Raw genomic sequence first — 15,739 nt, forward strand, 5'->3', positions numbered from 1 at the left:
CCGATTCAATGCAGGGAGACCTTATTAAGAAATTCCATTTGAAATTGCCGCTCTTTAGGCTCCACTGTCTACCACCAACCTCGTTAAAACGTAGCAAAGGTTTCACTGGTAATTTGCCTTCATGCTTATCCTCCCACACCTTCCGATGCTTGTGTAGTTAATATCTATCAAAATTATAATCGTAATAATCCTCGCATTTGATATAGCGCCTCATTACGTCTTCGAGACGTCTGACGGCGCTTCACCGTAAAGTGTGGTGACTGTATTTTGTGCTTGAAATGCGGCAGCCAGTTGCACACAGCAGTGCCCCACAACAGTCGTGAATTGAGGGACCAAACTATTATTGTTATTTGTTTATCTTTGAAGGGATTATTACCCCTGGAAAAGCAATCCACCAATCGACTAACAACCAGGTTCCTACTTACTGCGAGATAAACAGAGGCGTGTGTTTACTAACTTTGAAATGCCTCCCAGTCACCAATATTTAACGTCAAAAAAAAAATTTTTTACCGCACAAAAATTTGGAGCCTTTCGGTGACGTATAAAATGTAAACCCCAATTAAACCAATGCCATCAACGGTTTCGCGGCACTTGGAAGCTATCTCTGCAAGAAAATGAAAACAAACTATTTTCTTGTATTACTTTTTCATGTGTTGCAGATATCCTCAAAGGGTGAGGATTGGAAAAACCTTCAAAAATGCTTCATTCACTTCCTCTTTTCCCTCTGCTCACTCCTCACTCAGGACGATGTGTGCCCTTAGAGGCTTCCGCCATCGGTGTCCGTTCTCTAAAGTTTTATTTTGGTGAATTTTCATTCCTGTTGCATCCAGTTTCAAGGCGAATCTGTGCTCCGCTGCCTAACGTTCAAATTCTGCGGCTGTATCATAAATTGACAGATCGCAGTAGGAGTTGCGAAAATGTAATCTCCTTCCAGACACATAACTCTACATAAACGTAAAAGTATTCAGAACATTCTTGCCTCGGAAAAAAAGTCATGACTCCCTTTGAATTCATAAGTTAGCTGTAAAGGAAATGACATTCTGTTAACTCTGTTTTATTCACATATCAAATAGCCACGGAGAGTCCTGCTGGCACCAAAATACGCATTTCACTCGCGAGGAATGAATATTTAAATTCAGTCAACCTGAGTTGCTATTGCGAGTTACAGTGACTCTGCGGTCTTTCTTCTTCTCTCACTACGCCACAAATATTATATGTGACAGCGAACTGCAATACCCTATAGGCTATCCTATTAAAATCCTTCAAACTGGATTTAGTGACAAGCAATATAGGGCCCCCAACTAAGCTGCTCTGAGCTTCCCATAGTGAACAATAAAGAATTTGGAATCGGTTTGGGTGTGATTGTTGGGCGACAATTTGCTTGAACCACCTTGGAGGCCAACGCTGTTGGAAGAGCTGTCGTCCAGCAAGCGTTGGATTAATAATTTCGCAGCCCGGCTCTCGTTGCAGTGAAAGAATTGAGCTACGGTTCGAGGCGAGTGCTTGGCCTCACCGAGGTACATCCTGGCCAACGTTCCCCCAAGTAAAAACCGGTCACTCATTTCGCGGCTGCTTTGTGGTAAATTCGCAGCTGCGTGTAAATTGGCCGCCACGTTTTGGCTTACAAAATGCAAGGTCCTTTCACCAATTCCTGTGAAGCCTTTGAGACGTCTCAGCACGATAAGGCACCGTATCCAGTTGAAGGATTAGCATTCATATAAATCCACTGTCACTATTGATACGTTCGCCCACTATTGCCAACGATCACACTAAGCGTCCGATAATAGCGCCCGCTGTCGGTTGCTCATTTTACTCGATTCGTCCACATTTCTTTATCCAAATGAAACTACAAGGATAATCCTTTCGTTTGATACCGTGTCTTTCGTGTCGGAAGGGTGTCTCGAAGCAGCCGCACAGCATTTCCTGTAGAGGGCTGCGACTGCGTAATTTGTAGTTCAATTCTCGCAACAATTATTTCACTTGACATTAGGTGGTTCTATTCTGCCAGGTTTTCACGGTTAATCACAGCCTGAGCGAGAGATTGTTTACCATAAAGTAGAAAAAAAAAACCTGAAGATGTCTGCCTGTGATCTTGCCAATTATCAGGGCGCGAAGGCCGATCAGACTTTGCTTGCATCATTTCACAAGGATGGTGCAAAATATCTGTTGCGAAGAACGGAGCTCGATTTGAATATTCATTCTGATTATTTTGCACCTTCGGTGGCAAGACAGGTTACGTGAACAGGGCGCTTCACCTCCACAAATAGCTAACTGCCTGACTGTATCGCGTGTGGGTGGCGACGTCTGGGGGAAAGAAGTAAAAAAAGGGTTGACAAACAGAAATTTAAAGGGAAACTCGTCTGCTTTTGTCACGGGGTGAATCGATCGGATGCTTCCTTCCTGATAAATTTCAGGACAGAATCGTTCGGGGTTTTTTTTTCCCCCCCCCCCCCCCGCCCCACCCGAGGTTCCAGGCAATCAGACGATCCAGGCTCAGCTGGTCGAACTCGTACCTCTGAGTCAGGAAGTTGTGAGTTCGAGCCCCACGTCAGAACTTTGAGCTCAAAGTCGAGGCCTCACTTCACTGCCGGAGGTGCCTTCCTTCGGATGAGACGTTAAAACTGAGGTCTCGTCTGCCACCACGACAACTTGCATTTATGTAGCGCCCTCCACGTGGGGTAGAGTCCCGGAACACTTAAAGAGATGCTTACGGAGGTGGACATTAAAGTCCTATGACGCTAACCAAAAAGAGAAGGGGGTTTCTCCCAAGAACCTGGCCAACCACCCTCGAGTATTATTCGCATCATGGATGTTCGTGAGATATAGTCGTGTGCAGATTGTCTGACATGTGTTGCCTCCAAATGCACAGTCACTGCACTTTGCAGTAAACTTTTGTGGAGGACTTCGAGACGATTTTTTTTTTGCCAACTTGCCACTTAAAGCGCTCCAGGATGCTACCACACCAGCACCACATAACTGCAAGTTGTTGTTGGTTTAACAAAGCGACGACTCTACATCTCATCGCAAAGGTTTTTCCTTCAGCCATTCCATCAAACCGACTCCGTCCACACCAATCGTGGAGACGAGCCCAACCGCTCGATCTACAGGTTATGCACTAATTACTAACAGTTGCCGTTCAAGGTACTGGAGGAAATCCCGAGACATTTCATTCACCATCAGGTTCTGTGATTCAGTCTTGTCCACTTATCCTCTCCACAGCACTTCACACATCCCTCAGCTCCAGGAGCTCAGAAAGTCGTGTAGCTCAGTGTTAGAGCACTCGCTTTGCAAGCGAGAGACCTGAGTCCAATTCCCGGCAGAGGGCCATACCTTGGGCAAGTTTCCTTACTCCACACAGAGCCTAATAATAATCCCTCCAAAACCCAAAACAATAATAAATCGGTCATTTTCAATCTACGACTGTTTGTGGGACATTGCTGTGCGCAATTGGCTGCCGCGTTCGCCCAAAAATATACAGTCAATTCACTTTACAGTGTGTTCTGTGAAGCGCTTTGGGACGTCCTCCCGACGTGAAAAGCGCTATATCAAATGCAAGGATTATTATATTATTATTATAAAACCATCAGGTCCTCTGCAGGAAATCACTTCTCAGTCTGCAGATGTCCGCTAACCACCTTTTCCATTCCCAGAAGATACTTAAAAACACTTCTCCGCATTACTTCTCGACATATATCTTCCGTGAAGATGTAAAGCAGCCACAGCATTAATTAATTTTCTTCAACCTTTGTCCCGAATCGCACGCCGGGCATTACTTTATATTCTTTCAGCTGAAAGCTTTTCACCAGTAGAAATATTCAGAAGAGTTGGGTTTACTGCTGCATGTTTTAAGAAAAATATGTGATCCACTTTGAACTGATCGTACGTAGAAGCTACCCAGAATAACATAGACAGACAAGCCAGCAGAATAAGAAACATCACCATCCCCGTCCCAGAAAAGTATTAGACGTTTCAAACTGGGTTATGTTTGGGGCAGTTTGGTGAGATGCCCAAAAAAAGTGAGGAATTTCTCGGAGCGCGATGAAATCAGTCATTACTCTTGTGGGGGGTGATGGGGGTGTGGCGGGCGAACTTCCTATATTCTGATCACATCACAAGAAGATGGGGGAAACGGGGCAGAAGATGGGGTTTACCTTATTCCCCCAAATCTTGGAGGATGTAAAAGGAACCAGTGAGAGCGTAACGTGCAAGATAGAAGAAATCGATAAAGTTACCCTGATTTTTAAGCGGAGTTTTGTTCGATGGCAAGAAACTTAAATTGGGTCAAGATGTTCTCTGTTTAGGTAGCATCTTGCCTACAAATAGACAGTCGCTAACAAAGTTTTACAGCATAAGTGGCTGTGTCAAGTAGGAAGATTATTATGATGATAGATGTCGCTCGGAACTTTCTGACTATTGTTCAGTCAGTGCTGGTAAGTTCTGCTATTGATTATTTGCGAGATCCTTCGAGCATTTCAAAGAGTCATGTGGCTCAGAGGTTTTTCAGAGTAGAAAGGCTGAAGGCTCTCTTGAGTGATTCTTTGACAGCTTCTAATTTTTCTCAATGTTTCTGCTTTCATGGGAGAATAAAGAAATCCGAGCTGACTACTTCACATCAATCTTAACATCAGGGAATGTGTGCGACTCCCAACCCAAAACCATTTGAAAATCAAAGGCAACTTAAATCAGCCCAAACTGCATTAGTTTCTTTGTGCATCTCCAACATACACATCCCAGGCACTCAACCTCTCACTCAAATCTAAATCTTTATTGATGTATCGCCCATGTTCCCACATATACGTACGGGAGGAGTTCAGTGCTACAGGTTTCCTTCCTTTCCGGATACTATTCATTTTCTGGCTCTGCAGAAAACGACACTAAAATCCCAAGACATGACCTTTGTTCGGTTGCACACACAAAAAATACATTTGCATAATTGCACAATACCTATTTAACCCGACCTCATTAAATCTCAGATTACGTTCAGCCTTTTATTTTAGTGCCGTCTAGGGGTTTGAAGGTAAACGTTCACACGGGCGGATCTTAGATACGTATTACAAGTGTTGTGGAAAAGTCAATGACAAACAACGATAAGTATCCTTGCATTTGATACAGCGCCTTATCACATCTTCGAGACGTCTCACAGTGTTTTACAGAATGTACTGCAAAGTGAATCGACTGCATATTTGGTGGGCAAAATGCGGATGCCAATTGCACGAGCTGGTTCGAGTAACAAAAATAATAATAATTTTTTTTGGAGGGATTATAAACCCCCGGAAAGCGATCCGCTAATCGACTAACAGCCGGGTTTGTGCTTAGTGCTGGGTAAACAGTATATTCATAGGTATAACAGTATTGATACAAACAGGAAAGGCTGATTCACATAGACTGAGGATGACATCAGTGATCGGGAACAATCTCGGAGAGCATAAACTTGAAGGGGTCCCACGTTAATGTTTTAGTGCCGTGCATCCAGCATATCTTGATCTTGTGAGTATGTGCTTTTGAATCCCAGGACAAACGAACATTTGCCACAAGAGTTAAACAAAAGATAATCCGGTGGAAACACAATTGGTTTAGCCTTTTGGATTTGCTCGGTTTAATTCCTCATCCAGGAACCCTGGGTGTCGTTCCCTTGATTAAGCAATCTCGTGTTGCGGTTGTACTTAACCACAGCTGGTGCTGTGCAAGCGAGATAAAGACTGAAGCAAAGATTTGAGCTCTTTCCATTCCTGTTTTTATGGGTCAGCCTGGCTCAGGTTGGTGCCTCAGTTCACTCCTGTAACTATAGTTCACTCCTGTGACTATCGTTTATTCAAAACATCCACGGACAAAATCTACAACGAGGTATTAGATTGTGCAGCAGCGAGAGAACAGACGCATGCTTGGAATCTTCAAGGCAAGATCTCGTAGTGCTGATAAATCAAGCGGTAATTCCCCACGACATGGCCATTGGATTGTGTACCAGTGTCTTCTCTATCAATCAGAGGCGTGGGAAGCACAGATCATCTAAATAACACTTTGCGGCATAACAAATACAGTGATACCTTTTACCGCTCTGATCAACGTGTCAGCTTAGCTCAGTCGGTAACACTCTCGCCTCTGGGTCAAAATGTGGAGTCCTGTAGCTCAGCGGTTAGAGCACTCGCCTCGCAAGTGAGAGGACCTGGGTTTGACTCCCGGGCAGGGCGAAACGACGGCAAGTTTCCTTACTCCGCACGCCTCTGTTCACCTGGCAGTAAGTAGGAACCTGGTTGTTAGTCAATTAACTAATCCCCAGATCGCTTTTCCGGGCGTAATAAGCCCTTTTTTTAAAAAAAAATTGTCACTCAATCCACGACTGTTTGCGGGGACGCTGCTGTGCGCAATTGTCTGCCGTGTTTCGCCCACAAAACATACAGTCAATTCTCTTTACAGTAGGTTCTGCGAAGCGCTTTGAGACGTCTCGAAGACGTGATGAGGCGCTATATCAAATGTCAGGATTATTGTCGTTATTATAAAAACCTGAAGGTTCAAATCCCACGTCAGGGACTTTGGTTTGGGCTGACCTGCCAACTCACTGCATTGTCAGAGATGCCATCCTTTGGATGAGCTGAGGTTTAACCAAGTTCTCATCCACCTCTTCAAGAGGATGTTAAAGATCTTGTGGTACTATTCCGAAAAAGACCTGAGCTTTTCTAGGGTGACTTGACCTGCAATCTTCCAGGCATTTGGATACCGTTTGAAGGACTTTGCAGTATGCACATGGGTTGCTACATTCATTCCCCTACAATAAATGAAACGATACAGCAATTTCTGTACTTTGAAACGTTCGGATATGCCATGGCGCTATAGTAATAATCCTCGCATTTGATATGGCGTCTTATCACGTCTTCGAGACATCTCAAAGCGCTTCACAGAATATACTGCAAAGTGAATTGACTGTATATTTTGTGGGCGAAAATGGAGCTGCATGAAATACATTCTTAGTGTGTGTTCTGGTTTACAAATTAAAAAAAAATATGTGGAAGGCGAGTTTGAAAGATTGATTTGCAGTGTCAGTAAGTCATTTGTGCGCAAATTTAAAAATAAGACTTGAAGTGTTCTTTTAAGATTGCATCTCTGAGATGATTTTTTGATGGTATTTTAATCCATAGCTATCTGAGATCAAATTATCAGCTCGGTTTTCACTCCTACCAACTATCTTGTTAACTCAAGCACTCCAGTAAGAGTGTTCTTGGCTGCAAATGAAGTCAAACCGCTAATTGACTGCAATCTGGAAAACACTTTGAAAATGTTGCACAATTGGGGCGGGAACAGCAACAACAACTTGCATTAATAGGGTCCTTCATGTGGGATTCCGTCTTGCTCCCCCCCACCCCACACGCGCTTCGCTTCTTTCAAGGTACGTCTCAAAAACTTACCTCTTTATTTACGCCTTCAGTCATATTTCTCCTCCCCTCATTTCTCGGCTCCCAACTCCAGCTCGGGTAACAGCCACGACTGTTAAGGGCCTGGGGGACATCCTACTTCTGTCGACTCCGCTATATTAATGTAAATTTGTGCAAAGATGTTTGTTTCTTCTCTTTGACCGTGACTTCAGCTCCCCTCTCGACTCTCTTCCCCCTCCTCGCTCAGCGCCTTGGGACGTCCTCCTGATGAAGGGCGCATAATGGAATTGGTGTTGGTTGAATAGGTGGATTTGAACTCAAAGACAGGTAGAAAGGGGGTGAGATTGAGGGAGTTCCAAGTGTGGGCTGTAGAATCTGAAAACCGACCAGCGTATGGTAGGAGGATACAGGTCAAGCCCACGTTTAGCAAACGGTACGGTGGATAATGTTAGAAGTGCGGTTTATAGGCCGGGAGCTCATCGTCTGGGCTGAGTTTGATCATCTCAGCCGAGGCTGCAATGGGTTGGCTGAAATGGAACTGGCTGGTCGGAAAACAGTCGAACACATTTTGATGGTTGTAGAAATGCTATGTTAGAGTTGGTAATGTCACAACAGGAATAATAATCCTTACATCTGTTGTAGTATCTTTCACGTGGGGAGGGCATCTCAAATAGTTTCACAAGATAAAGTACAAAGAGTCAGGCTTCCCCACTGTTAAGCCCTCAGATAAATGTCTCTCTACCAAAGTAACATCCCGACCCAGCACTGCTTTGGGGTGTCAGCTCAGTCCGCGAGTTCAAAGTCATGATGTGAGGCTTGAACCCACAATCTTCTGACTCAGAGGCGAGAACGCCAGCAACTGAACCAACCCGACTTTACAGTGAAATCGCCCGACATGAAAGGCGTTATATCAAACGTAAGGATTATTAATATTGTTATGAATAATGCAGGTTTTATTCGTAAGTCCATTACAATTCAGTTCCAATAACCAGCAAGTTATTGCAAGGCAGGAAAGGATTGGAATCGCGTCACTAACGTTGCGGTGGTGAGTTACCTCATGTCTCAGCTGGAATAGGTGATGATAAATCAGCGAACGAGTGCGAATGAGAAGGCGTTCAAAAATATTCATGGGCGGATGCTTGAATAATTCTTATCTCAGTGAATAAATAATGAGGTCCTGATGAGAATCACGTTAACTGTCCACATTCTGCGCCGTACCGAGCAAAGTGTTTCACGCTGGAGAAGCTGATGTCTAAAATGAAAAGAACCCTCTTTTTCCTCGACGTACGACAGTTTTTCTTTTATGTAAAAAGCCAGGGAAAGTCACAAAGCACAATCCAGAAGCAGGAGGTTAAGCAAAAAAAAAAAACAGACACTTGTATGGCCAAGGAGATGGTTGATGTGGAAGGGCAGACCAGTTACTGGGGGCAAGGAGTCATCCCACTCGGCACCTCGTCAAACTGGTAAGACAAGAGGTTAATGGGAATAAGGTTGTGATTAGACCAGAGAGGGAAAGAGATCAGTTAAGGTTCTTGGTCTCTGAGGAGAACGAGGACAGTATTTGCGAGGTGATGATGTAAAATACACACGGTCTGCGGATGGGATGAGCTTGGCGGTTTCGAGCAGCCTCTTCTTGTTCCAGGCATTCTCTGGTCGGATTCGAGACTGAGGAAGCTTCATCCTTCAATGCGATTCCCTGGGACGAGTCGACCGTTCTTTACACTCTCAACCCTCCTCTCGAGGACATGAACAGATACAGACACACGCACACGCGGTGCATTCCAGTTGCAGGGCTAGTTGCACATTTTAAGTCGTTAGTAAAACCGAAAGTGACAAGTAATTTTGTTTCTAATCCTTTTCATTGAAGTGAATTACGTTGGCACAAAAATGCTGTCTTGATGAATGAGTTGCGGGCTGTGTCGTGACAAGTTCAAACCTTTCAAAACACAGATTAAACCTATTAGAGTAAAACGATGTCCGTCAATTGACTTTTAAAGACTAAGAGCTGACAATGTAGTTTAAAAACCTTAAGCTGTCAGTGTGAACCAGACCGATCCTAAACGGTGATTCGTTGAGACTTGCACATAACAACAATGGCTCATTCAACAGCATCCAATGTCGAACACAATATGTTACCACAATAATAATAATAATAAAACTTGCCTTTGATATAGCGCCTTATAACGTCGTTGAAACGTCTCAAAGCCCCTCTCACAGAAGATACACGTAAAGCGAATTGCCTGTATGTTTCGTGGGCGAAACGCAGCAGCCAATCTGCGTCCCGCAAAAACAGTCGTGGATCGAGTTGACGGCATTTTTTTTTATTTTTATTCGTTGGTAGAAATCTACTTCGTGCAATGTTTACCGAACAGTGACATCAAAGATTACACCACAAAAAAATGAAGGCAATGGTCACACCTCTTTGGTTATGTAAAGCGCCGCACTGCGGCTTTTTAGACGAATACTGCTCCTTCCATTTGAGATAGCGCCTTATCGAGACATCGTCAAGACATTGTCGAGATATCTCTAAAGTGCTTCACAGAATATACTGTAAAGTGGTTTGACTGTTTTTTGGGGGGCGAAACACGGCAGCCAGTTTGTGCACAACAATATAATAATAATAATAATAATAATAATCCTTGCATTTGATATAGCGCTTTTCACGTCGGGAGGACGTCCCAAAGCGCTTCACAGAACACACTGTAAAGTGAATTGACTGTATATTTGTGGGCGAACGCGGCAGCCAATTGCACACAGCAATGTCCCACAAACAGTCGTAGATTGAAAATGACCAATTTATTATTGTTTTTGGTTTTGGAGGGATTATTATTAGGCTCTGTCTGGAGTGAGGAAACTTGCCCAAGGTTTCGCCCTCTGCCTGGAATTGAACTCAGGTCTCTCGCTTGCAAAGCGAGTGCTCTAACCACTGAGCTACAGGACTCCACAATATCCGACAGACAGCCAGGGAACCATTGACCAATTGTATCTGGGGAGTTGTTGGCCAGAAAAACTCTTTCTGAATCGGACCACGGACTCTTGGAAAATACTTCTCGAATGCTCGTGTTTTCCCAGTTGGACATTTCAAATTATTGTCTTCAAAAATACGTTTGTTAAACATTTGCTCACTCTTTGAGCAGAGTACGGTTAACGTCCTTGGTTACTGGTGAAAATTGGAGTGGAATAGTGAACTTTAATTTATTAATAATCATAATCCTTGCATTTGATACATTCATTGCCTTTCACATCGGGAGGACGTCTCAAAGTGCTTCACAAGGTTTCACTGTAAAGTGTAATGACTGTCCTAAACTTGCCCTTTGCAATATAAAAAAAACCTGATGAACCTGTAATCTCTTCTTCTGCTGCTTTTGTACCTAAATCTACTGTTCTGGGTTTATCTTTACTTGCCCAAATGAGCATCTTGCATTCCCTATAAGATCCCACCCGATACATCTCTTTTCAAGACCGAGAAGAGTTTTGACGATTCAACAATTGCCAAACGTAGGGCTTAAAATCCCATCTGTGCTCGTGATCAGAGGCTTGATTATTTGCTATGTTTCCAGCTCTGAAAGCTGTGAGGAAGTCTACGGTAGAGTCAGCGAGTGCACATGAGAATTAATATACACTTAGCTGCCGTTAAGCAATTTGACAAGGCAATTAAGTATACGACAGCATCTTTCATATTAAATATAGCTATTATAGGGTGGAGATTAACGTAATGTCGGAAATGCAGGCAAGAACATAATAACCATAATAATCCTTGCATTTGATAAACGCCTTATCACGTCTTTTATTTTGCGGGTGAAGCGAAGCTTCTATAGCATCGTGGATGGAGTGAGCAAGTTATTATTTTTAATTTTATTTTTGAATGGTTTGTTACACGCCCGGAAAAGCAATCCGACCATCCACTAACAAGCGGGTTCCTACGTACTGCCAGGTAAACAGAAACGTGGAGTAAGGAAACTTGCCGAACATTTCTCCCTGCCGGTAATCGAACCCAGGACTCTCGCTTGCGAGACGAGAGCTCTCACCACTGAGCTGCAGGACTCCACAACAGCTTGGATTACGCAGTATACCAGATAGCTGTTTGTTTAGGCTGTGGTTAGAGGTGGGAGGATCATTTCTGCAGAAGCTCAGAGATATACAAAGAAGAAAGGGAACCTGACAGGAGGTGACCGTCTAGGTTAATTCTGGCATAATACACAATACACAAGGTCTAAATAGCATCAAACTTAACATTCAATTGCAGAACCACCGTGAATACGTGAATTCACACATCTACATGGAAGGGATGGGATAGGTTGAAACCAAATAGACGCAAACGTAGTGGAAGTATCCAAACTAGGTGACCAGGCATGAAAGTTAGGAAGACGATGGATCAAAATTAGATGCATATTCGTAAATGCTAGAAGCATTTGAAATAAAAAAAAATAATCCTCGCATTTGATGCTGCCCTTTATCGTGACACTGAGATGTCCCAAAGCATTTCGCACGATTATATTGTGAACGAATGTGGGATTTGAAGGATAGCTGAGGGTCGAAAAGGACACCGAGGTTTCGGATTGGCTCGGAGACATCGCTAAAGCAGAATAAGAGAAGTGAATCCGAAACGGGATTTTAACAAATTGTCCCGAAGAGCACAATTGACACATCTCCTGATGTATATTCCCTCCTTTTCATTTACAGCAGTCAGATCGTCTTCCGAGTGGAAAGTGGCCACTCTAGCTCGGAATTGGTTTCATTTGAATTTGTGCCACATCATCAAGCTACTTTTCCTCCTGCTGAACCACGTACAAAATCTGACATGAAAGAAGCCCTTAAACAATTGGCGTAAAAGACCATTTCTAACAACAACAACAACAGCAATTTGCATTTATATAGCGCCCCTGATGTAGGATAGTGTGTCCCAAAGCGCTTAGACCTATATGAAGGAATTCTAACGGTACTTAAATGCTGTGCTCCTACAATGTGTGTTAATGGGCTGGACTTTCCCTGCCTGTTCAGGCGGACGGTAAAGATCCCATGGCACTGCTCGGAGAGAGGAGGGAGTTTATCATGATGTCCTGGCCAGCAATCTCCCCAAATTAAACGGGTTACTCGCTCTATGGCGGTCAATGAGACGTCGCTAGGGTGCATATCAGCTTTGTCGTGTTCGCCCACAAAATATATCACTTTCCAGTCTATCCTCTGAAGCGCTTCGAGACGTTTCGTCAGTGTGATTAAAGCACTATATCAAAATGTAAGGATTGATATTATTATAAGATTGGGACCTGATGTTCGTGTTCTGCAGTAGGTTGATTGGTGATCTGAGTAGCATTGCGTCGGAGTCCGGTGAGCAGGACACCAGCTTAACTCAACAAAGAAAATCAGGGTTAAACTGCGTTTCACCAGAATACCTCTCCCTGTAAGAAGAAAGCTGAGATCTCGGGGGTTTTGGCTCGATGGGGAGTTGTAGGTGTGAAGCAATATCGTACCTCATTGACTCCGAACTCATCTGTGCTTAAACGATTGCAAATTTAAATTGTTTACTTACAAACCAATTCCTCTGCCTCATTTCCTAACCTGCGTGTGTGGAGACAATCAGTGTGTATAACTCCGAACACGATGAGTTGGGGATTACACCAGTCACAATGACTGGTTATCCAAGACCGCTGTTAAATTTCCCTACTGACAATTCCCTTCCCCACCCGCTTCTGGGAGAGTCGGCGGGTTTAAGTTCGCAAGTGTCAACCTTAGACAATTTGAGCTCATGTCCCGGGATGGGATTTGAACCCACAACCTTCTAATTCAGAGGCGAGAGTGCTAGCGCTGAGCCAAGCTGTGCGCTGACAGTTAGGGCAAGGTGTGAACAACCATTTTTACTGCTGCCTTTGATTTTACGGAGCAAATTTATACTTCAGTGGACATGGTTGGCTTATACCAGGAGGGTTCAAACCACTTTCGAAGTATCGAGCATAGGCATTGATGATGGGAGTTGTTGTAAACGTACTAGATTAAGTGTGCCAATTGCACAGTCATTTCTTGATGAGATCTTCCAATCAATTTTATTGAAGGTTAATGCTCCCCATTCCCAAAACTGCTGAAATGTATCCTCCCAAAGGCTCTATGTTGGAATCTTTATTGCTGCGAATGTACGTGGAATATACTTCCAGGTCACTTAAAACATCAAACTGTGGGAATGTACTTGGACGGAGTTGTATATGTACATCTAGTTTATCTTTAATGTTCTGGTGTGCTAACTCTTTGGTAGATTATCTTATAGCGTTCAATAAATGAACAATTATCACCTCATTTTATGGTTGACTATAAGTAAGAGGCATGTTACTGTATTTTAGTATCTAAGGCTGTTTGTGGGCCATCCCAGGGGAGCAGGAGGAGTGGCAGGAGAGGAGGGATGTCCTCCCGAGGTGAAAGGCGCTGTATAAACGGTACATGTTGGTTTTATTTGCTGTAGTATTAGTATTACTATTACAGTGGAGCCTGGTTATAATGTGCTGGTTAGGAAGTGAGCAATGGGAAAGAGCCACGTGAAGGAATACTTCTTCATTCTCCCGGCCTCGGAATATCACTCTGCACGGCACCAGCGAGAATACTTTGTGGTTCTCGAACCAATCGACTTCTGAGTGAGATTGAACCACTGCAGCCCACTCTATGTTGCAGTGCGTTAGTCCCCGATGCATTATGCAGGCACACCTGCCCGTGACAAGGCTTTAATCATCGAAATGAGAAGGAACTCATGAATGCCAGCTTTACACAGAAGCTGTAAGCCTGCGGCGACATAACTCACAGGTAATTCTTAGAAACGGTGGAGGGGGGTGGGGGGGGTGGAAAAAAAAAGTTGTTATGGTAACTCAGACTTTCTAAGTAAGTGAGCACAGATTGAAAATAATGAAACCATCTGAGAAAAGCTCACAGTAATTAAGTGGAAAGAGAAGAGAGTTAATACGACACAGCAAATGACTCCTCCAATATGCCGCAATTGCACTTTCGTGCCTCTTCGGTTTAATAATGTAGCAGCGTACGAACGGCTCGTGTGTTGATGCCGTAGGTTACTGTTTTGAGATCAGCGTCGTGCGACGATGATTTTGCAAATCAGCCAAAAAGAAGAAAGCAGTGCGTTTCTTCCTTAATGGCGCATCCAAAAAGCATTAATCCGAGAGCAAGTCGCAGTCGCTTTATTTCTGGACCTGTATCCGTATACCTCTCGTCTCTCAACCTTCTGAAGCACTCGAAGTCATTGGCGGATGGTGGAGAGAAAGAGAGAGAGAGAGAGAGAGGGGAATTGTTCCCTCTTAGATAAAAGCAAATTTTAGTTCATGTCCAATTGAGTTATTCCGGTCTGTTTTCTAAGGTTAGCAAATTTGTCATTACACGTTTGTTTGCAAATTATGGCACTGCCATTTTGCTAATAGTTTCATCTCGCCATTGATGTTTTATTTATAGATTAAAATTCTGCTTTCAAAAATTATGCTTTCAAGCACGTACGAGCAAATGCAGGACAGCTGATCAGCTACCAACAACGCTACTGCATTAGCAATGACAGCATTATTCCCACCCCCCCCCACACCACCTCTCGCCAAGTGTGTGCGTTATTTCACCAAGTAGAGAAAATTGCCGCTGCAAAAATATATCAATAAAATTATTTCACAGCAACCTCACACTCAGAACACCACGGCAGTTTGCTCTGGGTTAATTCGCCGTTCGGTATGAGTGGCTGTGCAAAGAATTTATTGTCATTCCGCAAGCGTGGTCATTTTGTTTCGGCTGCTAAATTGGATACGACACTGAGGATCCACACACCATCCTGGTCGATTAGCGGTTCACATTTCGACAAGTGGACAAGAGTGGACTAGGCAGGATATTCCTCGTGTCGCACAGCTGTGCTCTAACCCGAGCGCACCAGCCAGTGTGCGTGTTCTACACTTAGCAGAATGAAGAAATCGCCAGCCTTGGGCCCGTGTTAGGACCACTGCTCTTTTTAATATATATATATATCGTTAATAATAATAATCCTTGCATTTGATATAGCGCCTTATCACATCCTGTCACGCAATAAACCGGCAGTGCACTGCTGTTCTAGTGGATGCCCTGCATTAACGGAGGTGCCGTTCTACAGGTGAGACGTTAAACTTGTTAACGTTCATCCCCCCGATCAGGTGGACATTTACAATCCCGTGACGTTTCCGAAGAGAAGCAAGCCTTCCTCAGGAGGCCGACTGACAATCCTCCAGATAACACTGATCATTCATTTCCTGACTGAGCAGAGGGTGCGGGCAGGATGGTAGGGGGTTAGGAGGTCACTGAGGTGGGGGGAAGGGGCGCGGGAGCAAGGCCATGGAGGGCTTTGAAGGTAAGGACCAGGATCTTGAACTGTA

This window comes from Callorhinchus milii, unplaced genomic scaffold, assembly GCF_018977255.1.
Source record: "Callorhinchus milii isolate IMCB2004 unplaced genomic scaffold, IMCB_Cmil_1.0 Scaffold3, whole genome shotgun sequence".
NCBI lineage: Eukaryota > Metazoa > Chordata > Chondrichthyes > Chimaeriformes > Callorhinchidae > Callorhinchus > Callorhinchus milii.